The sequence below is a fragment of the Microchirus variegatus genome, assembly GCF_963457635.1.
Source record: "Microchirus variegatus genome assembly, chromosome: 8".
Classification (NCBI taxonomy): domain Eukaryota; kingdom Metazoa; phylum Chordata; class Actinopteri; order Pleuronectiformes; family Soleidae; genus Microchirus; species Microchirus variegatus.
Window position 1 is genome coordinate 14,330,045 of NC_139809.1, and position 9,245 is coordinate 14,339,289.

Sequence of the window (9,245 nt, forward strand, 5' to 3'; positions counted from 1 at the left end):
TGAGAAAAGTGCTGAAATGTCTCTTTAAAGTTTTTTTTTTCTCTCTCTCTCAGTCTAAGTTGTTTCCTCCTCCATGTGTGTCTCTGCAGAGCCAATAGTTCCTCAGCTCTCGACCGCGGCTGTGCGATTGTTACTGGGCAGAATTCTCCTCCTCCTCCTCCTCCTCTCTGGTCATTTATCAGTCTCTCTCCTTAATGGGTGTTACTGCAGCTTTAACAGCCTATCAGGGCGACCTGAGTGGCATCACGCATGCAGGACAGAAGTTTCTTGAATCTGTATTCGAACCTTGTCCTTATCACAAACTTTGTTTCAATCATTTATTTGTTAAATTAAAGCAAAATAAAGTGTCGGCGGCGGCGTCAACAAGGCAGAGAAAGACCACCACCAAGATTCCATCATCGAGAAAATTTAAAAATTAAAAGGAAAGAAAGAAAGAAAGAAAGAGAAAGAAAGAGAGATGATGTGTCTGTGCTGCGGTGGAGAGGCAGGTGTTCCAAAAAACCCTCATATTCAACAGCATCAGGAGCCTCCAAGCAGCTGCACCATGGATGCGCAATTACGCATTCCAAAGCCAAAAAAAACCATCTTTTAATCACAGGTTAATAACAGAAAATTACATATTTTTCTTATTATTTTATAATCAAATCATAAAAATAATAATAATTATCATAATAATAGTTTAATCTCTCTCTTCGGCATCATCAGCACATGGAGATAGAGTCTTGAAATTCTGCTCCATAGAAGCGAAAATCAGTATATATGTATGTATATACATATATATAAAACAAGTCGGAAGACAGCGCATCCTTAACTGACTTTTAATAACTTTAACAACTTATCAAGATGCTGCTGTATATTAATTATCCTTATTTATTTATTTACTCATTTATCTATGTATTCGTTTATTCATTCATTCATTCATTCATTTATTGAGTTTATTCTGCAGCTCAGCAGTGGAACAGTGACACCAGCGACTCCTCTGTGAAAACTGAGAGACAGCAGCAGCAGCAGCAGCAGCAGTGCAGTTTGTGCCCGGAAGCGTTCAATTACCATATCAGAATAAAATCTCAACACAAGCCCATGGGTCGGAAACGTTAACGAGACCTGTGAGGTACGAGGAGGAGACGTTTGTAGAAGTTTAAAAAATAAAAATAAATGAATAAACTTCGATGAAATTGCGACGCAGCAAACTCTCCCGTCAAAGATTTGGTCATATATTGTTTTAAATATCATATAACAACAAAAGCGCACAGAAGTGCACCTGTTTGCAGCGCCACGAAAATAAAAGAAAGTCTCGTCAATTCTTTGAATTATTCACAATTTTAGAGACAATAAAAAAAAAATCCCCTCACAAAACAATTGTTTTCCGTTTTGTTTTCAATAAAAAGAAACCTGACAAAGTGAGACGTGGTCACTTTTTCTTCTTCTTTTGTTGTTGCACTGACTCATCATCACATCACTGCACCTTTCACTCTTTAAATCATCGTTATAACAAACAGCAGGCAACACCCCGACGACGAGGAGGAAGAGGAAGAGGAAGAGGAAGAGGAGGAGAGAACCAGAGTCTGCATGGGCTACTTTTCCCCTGCAGCTTGTTTTACCGACATCAACATGATGCTGAGAAAACAACACAAATATGAGACAGAGGGGGAATTTGGCACACTCGTGAAATGACAGCAGCTCAGCTCTGACTGAAGTTTGTCTGCAGGTGAAAAAACAACAAACAGCTGTGCCTCTTTAATCGAGCCAGAAACACAATTAATACACTTTTATTCCTAATATTAACGCACAAATAAACCTTTTATGTCACGATCATGTGAATATTAAATGTTAAAACATTAGGATTTAACAAAAAAACTCTAGATCTTTAAGTTTAATTATGAATAAAATAATAATAAAAAGGTTTTTGTTTCTCCCATTTTGTGGCTAAACTGGTTTAAATAGATACAAATCTCTGGAGCTATGTGAAAAAGGAAAAACACACACAAACACAATCTCAAGACAACACACCTGCATCAACAGGTCAGCAACTGCCAGACAGGAATTACATTTTTTTCTTTTTTTATGTAAATAAAAATTAAATAATAATAATAAAAACGATTATATGCATGTTATTATAATCTGATTTGACTTCATTATCATGTTTGTTTAGGGAATCAAAAGACACAAAAATATCAAAGAGATTTCATGTGACAAAAAGAACTTTCTGTGAAAATGCACCTGTCTGTTTGAGCTGAATTGTGCCTTAATTGTTTATAGACCTCATTTTAAAGTGTTAATTCATGCTTAATGTTTATTTTTATGACGAGAGGTGGTCGTCATAATTTTTGTAGGATTTTTGATAAAGGTATGAACCCTTCTGCTCAAACAGATCATTGTGAAATGGCCGAGGAACAGACTGACGTGTGCTCAAATTAATTCACAGATTTAATTATTTCCACGTAAAGGATGTAAATAAAATGAAACATTTCATACTTAAAATTCAAACGTGCTCATTTTCTAATTTCCCTGACATTAAAAGTGTTAGATTTCCTTTTTATTTCGAGTTTATCACCATTATAAAAATGTACATTTGAATTAAATATAGACGACGCGTGGAGGGGATGTTTGGGGAGGTGGGAAATCAGGAGAGCAAAGCTAGTTTTTTTTATGCGTAACTCGATTACATTTTTTACTTTTAAAAAATACACACGACATGTAAGCAATCACAAAAGGGGCGTTCACGGTGACAGTTTAATAATGAAGCAGCTAATTTAATCAGTCAAGCAGCAGGTGAAATGCTTTCAACAGCCCAGACACAAGCATCTAACAGCCTCCTCCCGCTCTGCTCCACAAACTAAAGCTTTCACTTTCCAGTAAATGATGAAAACATCCATCATCAGCTCACATTAATCATGTTTTTTTTTGTTTCTTTATAAAAAAAAAAGGGACAACTTAATAACAAGTGCTAAAAACACACATTTCCAGATGTCCCCGGTTTTGATCTGCCCCCTTTGTGGTGGTGGCCACCGTTTGTCTGTGAGGCTCAACATTTCCCGCTATGTGCTGTGTTTTTGCTCGGTTCAATAACCACAGATGTGTGTGTGTGCGTGTGTGTGTGTGTGTGTCACAAAACAACAATACAGAGAAAAGCTATTCATCCACGATGAATCAAAAAAACATAACAAAAACACCAGGCTTCATGCAAAAACTTCACGGGAGCATGAAGAAAGAAAAAAGAGATCTCCAACTGCTGAGGTTAAGACTTCACACACAGTTGGTGGTAAAATGTAAAAGTGAATATAAATGATAGAAATAACACCTTCTGCTGCAGCTCACTGATCCAAACGTGATGTTTTGGACATTAAAAAGTCCAAATCGAATCAGATTACGAGCTCAAATGATCGACATTGAGATCCACGGGAATTCAGATGAGCAAAAGTCTCGTTTCTCTCAAGTGAACAAATGACACAGTCAAACAATTCTCTTCCTCCTTTGATAAAAAAGCTGCTTTCCACCCAACCATCGCTTCTGCAGTGGAAGCTCATCCCTGACATCTCCACTATAACCCAACCACCTGTGGGATCCCTGCCATGCCAAGCTCCATGACTGATGTTACAACAACGCAGCTTTGGCATGGAGAGCCTTTGCCCTGCAGACTTCCTTCACACTCCCTCAGAACATTCTTGATGCAAACATGTCCTCCCCGAATTCTCCTCCGAGACATTCCCTTATCTCATTAACTGGGAAAAAGAAACAAAGAAAGAAAGGGGGGAGAAGGAGAAGAAAAGATGCGAAGAACAAGGTCTTAATTGTTGTCCTTTTGACGTCTTCGGGACAAGACGTTGACTGCGGGAGAGGAGAAAGCCCTTCTCTGTGTTGAGGAGGAGACGCCGAGCTCACAGGTGAGATACATATCAGAGAAGAGCCTCTGGTCAAACCGCTGCTCATGAATGAAAGAGAGCAGAACATGTGTGTGTGTGTGTGATCCAGCCTCTTTAAACGCCCCCTTAATTTAGCTGATTACTCAGGATTACCCAAACATTTTATGTGGGGGGGAAAAACATACTTTTTTCCAAGAAATGTACGTTCGATATAAGTGAAAAACGACTTAATTTCATCCATTTCTTATTCCAAGTTGTTTTGGCGACATCGCCCACAATCAATGTGTGGCTCAGAACCCAATCAGTGACTGATTCAGAGCAGAAGAGCAATTGTGAAGCTATTTTTGGAGACTTTGTGGAACACAATCGTTCTCTATATGTATATAGGATGTAGTTGTGAAGCTGTGAATTCAGCTTTGTGTCAGTATGTTGGGTAAAAGCCATTAAAAGTTAATTTAATTCCACTGTGAGAGTCCAAATCTTCTCTGTTAACTTATAATTGACAATGTGCAAGAGCATGAGTAACATTAACACTATAGATTAAGTGCTTGTCTGTAAAATGCTATTATTAACTGTTCATAATATTCTTCCAACAGTCACAGAGGATCATGTGTGTTTTGTCGTCTTTCTGTCCAGTCACTTCAGCAAGAAGTTCTTTGTACAACTGCAGGTAAATTATTATCATTTTTAACCTTAATTAAAGTATGGCCACATCCCTACGTCTGCATTTTCTTTAAAAAAAATACATAAACGCTGCTGTCTTTATTATACAATCAGCCACTGTATGAATTAAACAGCTTTTCAGTCATGGTTTCATCTCTTTGTCAGATCCATAAAATAAATACCTGTTCTTAAAGGAACTCTATGTGACCATGGTGTCATCAGAGATTATGAAAAACATTAAATCTTAATTTGTGCGGCTTCAGTGATAACGACGGCACGCGCGGTTTATTCACACTTTAAACGTTTGATTTACAGCCTGCAAATAGTGTTTGTGTTTGTTTTGCTGTTATGTTGTCAAAAAGGAGCAGAAGAGTAACTCTTCATAGATGGAGAAGGAGGAGGAGGAGGGGGAGCATTTTTCCAAAATCTGGACTGCAGTACCTGTTTTAAACACTAGTTGCTCATGTGCTGCAGCTCTGACACAGAGCTCATGAAGCTCTCACACATCACACACTAAATCACGACATGACTGTACACTTCATCCTCGCGTTGTGACTTTTGGTTTTTCACGATGTTGCAGGCGCTGATTCATTCGTAGCACTTTTGCTCTCGGGTTGTCACAACAAACGTTCGACTTTTCCCTTCGTCCTTTTTCCTTTTTATGCGTCTGACAACGTCTCGGCCTTTGCACTGAACACGCACGAGCGAAAGCAATCGTTAATAAAACTAAAAGCGCCGTCGCAATCCATCACGGACGCCGCCCCGGTGACAGATTGCTCAGAGACAGGAGCGAGCTTCCGCTGCCGACTGTCGAGAAAGCCGTGTCACGGGAACAATAAGGTCTGGTCGGGGGGCCTTTTTTGAGCCAAACCTTCAGTTAACACACAGAGCAAACTGTCTGGGATTCATTTACCTTTCTTCCATAACCCCCACCCCCACCATCTCATTCCTTCATCCTTCCACCCCTGACCTTCTTTCACATGCTTGACCCCTGTCTTTAAAAGTCCGTCAGCAACCTTTCATGTGGCCATCAAATGTGGGACCAAATGAGCCAGAGAGGACGATCTGCCTGCTGAATAAAGTGCTTTCTTTGAATTTTTTCCTCACATTTTCTACCTGCATAAACACAACAGTGAAGGCTTGGTCCACATGGAGCTGTGCAGAGAGACTCAGCTGCTGCTGCAGCCTCTTCCCCTCTAGCTCCTCCAGAATTTTCCCATGTTCATATCACTAGCCCTTGACTTTGTCACTCATGGAACAGCTGCTTGCTGATACCACACTTTCAGCTCCAGCCTATTGCACTCCCCTCCTTCGCTCTTGCGCACAAACCAAGAACAAAGACAATGTTGATCAAATGTAAGTCCTTGGTCTGGACTGGAATTTTTTTTTTTTTTTTCATGTCCGTCAAAAGCTCAAAACTGGAAATTTTGCAGGGCAGAAACGTTCAGACTTGTTTAGAAATTGTGTGTCTCTCTCTCTCTGTGCTTTGGGAGGATCAACATCCCGAGGATGTCCAACGTGGGATAACAACAAGTTCAGACTAAAACACTGAGCGGGACTGGAGGTCAACAAGATCTCACTGGTTATTGATAAAGTTCCCTGGCATCCAAACAAAGGCACAGATCTGAGAAACGCTCCTAATGTCATCACATGTAACGCTATTAACGTCCATTAGCCACGAAAAGGGATCCCAGATATGATAATTGAGGGACTGTGGCACTGAGAATCACTTAATAAGTGAAGCTTTCATATAAATTAAGTTAAAACTATGATCATATGTTGCACTTATACACATGTGAGCTCACGTTTCTGGACCACTACAGTCTACAGACATCAGTGTTGGAGCTGCTGAGGGTGAGGAATATCCATTTCCTGGTTATTAATCATGCATTTTATTACACACCTTCACCAGAGGGAGGGGAACAAAAATGTAATGGTACAATCCTGTGAACCACAAATATGTTACAAGAATGTTTTTTAGTGTAGGTGGTAACTGGTTAGGGCGAGGAAAAGATCACGATGTCTGGTCTTGAACTCCAGTGCTGCACTAAAAAACACGACAATAGAACATTCTGTTTAAAAACGTCAGACTTTCGCACTTTGTTTCCCACCCTCCAATGAACCAAAGAACATCTGCCTCTTTATTTAATTTACCACATAGATCCCCCCCCCCCCCAAAATAAACCATGTCATTAAAAATACACCCCAAAAAAACACCTGAGCGCACAAAATCAACACAAAAAATGATGCTACGGTTGCTCTTGCTTCCCCTGCAGATGGTTCATAGGATGTCAAAAGCAGAGATGAGAACAAGATTGCTGCTACTATCATAGCGGGGGTTCCCTCCGTCACTAATAATAACTTAGCGAAGGGAAGAGAGGATGCACGTGCATCGAAAAGTTCGAAAAAATAAAGATAGCGACATTGAGAGAGAAAATGGAGTGTGTGCAGAGTTTGGTGCAGATTCATTACGGCACCGCACATGAATGTTCATGTCCGTCCTCCCCACCACGCTCCCCGCATGGATCACGCTGCAACAATCTGATCCTTTTGGGAAACTGAGGTGTTGGGACTGTAATTTATAGGCCGTATCTTTCAAGTCTCTCGCCGGGGCTCTGCTGGTGGCGTCAGCCGCTGAGCCCCACTCTCTCTCTCTCTCTCTCTGTGTGTGCGTGTGTGTGTGTCTGTGTGTGTTTAACGGCTACATGTGTCGCTCCCTATCTTCGCTCTGCGAGTGGCACAAAGGTAAAAGGGAAGCTTAACAGCCTGGGAAAAAGTTGAACAGTGTGAAATTACCTTGATCCAAAGATTCCTGCCGCATACCAGCCCAATGAACCCATAACAGAGCAGGCACTCAGTCAGAGAGCCCTGCCTGCAGGGAACAGCTGAGACATTACAGAGGAGAGGGAGACAAGGAGAGGGAGGGAGGTGGTGGTGGTGGGGGTTTGCATGGGGAGGTGAAAGAAAGATAGATGGAAGCAGGAAAAGAGGCCCACCTCCAGCTAATCTCCCCGTCCACAGAGGTCAGAGTATATCTAACATCTAATGTACATCCCATGATAACGCAGGACAACTGGTATCTGACCAGTGAGGTTTGGGCGCTGACAGGTTCCTCTGTGGAGGAGCAGCAGCTGTGTGCGACGACACCGTGCTGACACAACACAGAGATGACAGTGTGGATTTATGAAGGCGTCACGTTCACGGAGCGACAGGCCACGTTCTCAGGAAGCTCGGACTTTTGAAAGTGTGAATCTTTATTCCAAGCCTTTATGTGAAATATGGGGCCAATTCCAATTCCTATCTTAACCCTCAATCTTAACCCTCAAGCTCAACCCTTAATCTTAACTGGTCTTCAAAACCAAGTGTTGAGGGTTATTTTGTCACTTAGAAATGGGACACCCCTTAAATGCAGATATGTCTTCAGACTGTAGGGGGCAGAATAACGCGAAAGCTGCGTCCAGTCTGTCAACTCCAAAAAAGAAGAAGAAGAACACATTTACGTCACGATTATTTATTACGATCCGTTTGTCAGTCAAGTTATTAGGTTGTCAGTTAGTTATAAGATGATACTCATACAAATACCACAACCACGAACATATTCAGCTGACAGTTACCACACACCACGGCTTATTGAAAAGTAAACCATAGCAAACGATCACTTGTCTGCACCGGCCGGCTATTGACAAAAGATCGTAAAATAAAAATAAATATTACGCAACAATGACGTCAGTAATCCATAATATGGGCCTGAACTAAGATAATACAATGGTTTTCATATTTTTTATATCTCTATTAACAAAGAAAATACTTAATTTGGAGCATACTCGTATCGCTGCCTTCGGTGCCATCTTTGTTATGTGAAAACACGCAAAGCATTCTGGGTAGCCCTTGCTCCAGCCCTTAAACTCGCCCCTCAACTTAATTTTTCTGAAAATCGGGACAGCACTTGCACTAGAGGAAGTGCACATTTTTGAGATTGAGGGTTCAGATTGAGGAAGGAATTGGAATTCACCGATAAACTAGAGATTATGAATTGTTCTGAAGACTAACCTGTGACGGGGAAAAGCATTTAAGAGTTTATTTAGCTACTGTTCAAAAGTTGAAAAGATTAGAAATTTTGCTTTTGTCAAAGAACCAGCAAAACTGTTTTCAGCTGTTCTAACATCATTGCACAAGGGTTTTCAAGGGTTTTCTAATCATCAATAGTCTTCTAACGCCATTAGCAAACACAATGTACCATTAGAACATTGGAAATGAGCCTCTATACACCTATGTACATATTCCATTAAAAACCAGACGTTTGCAGCTAGAATAGTCGTTTATCACATTAACAATGTATAGAGTGTATTTCTGATTCATTTAATGTTATATTCATTGAAAAAAGTGATTTTCCTTAAAAAATAAGGACATTTTTAAGTGACCCCAAACTTTTGAACGTAGATGGTTTAGAGTCATGCTTTGATGACCTGATGGTAAATAGGATGTTGGGGCTAAATTGTGATGGTCAATCATCTACAGTGAAAAACAGGCTGTGGATAAGTTTGACTTCACAAACCACCTGACCCTTGGGTAAGTGAAGGATGACACTGAAATATGGATCGCTGGAGGTCAACAAGATAGAATAATGTTGTAGAAACTGTTTCTGTACTTTTTTTTTTGCACTGTTCTAAATGCATGTTCATGTTGTTGCTCAGTTACTTAGGAACACTTGAAGTGACT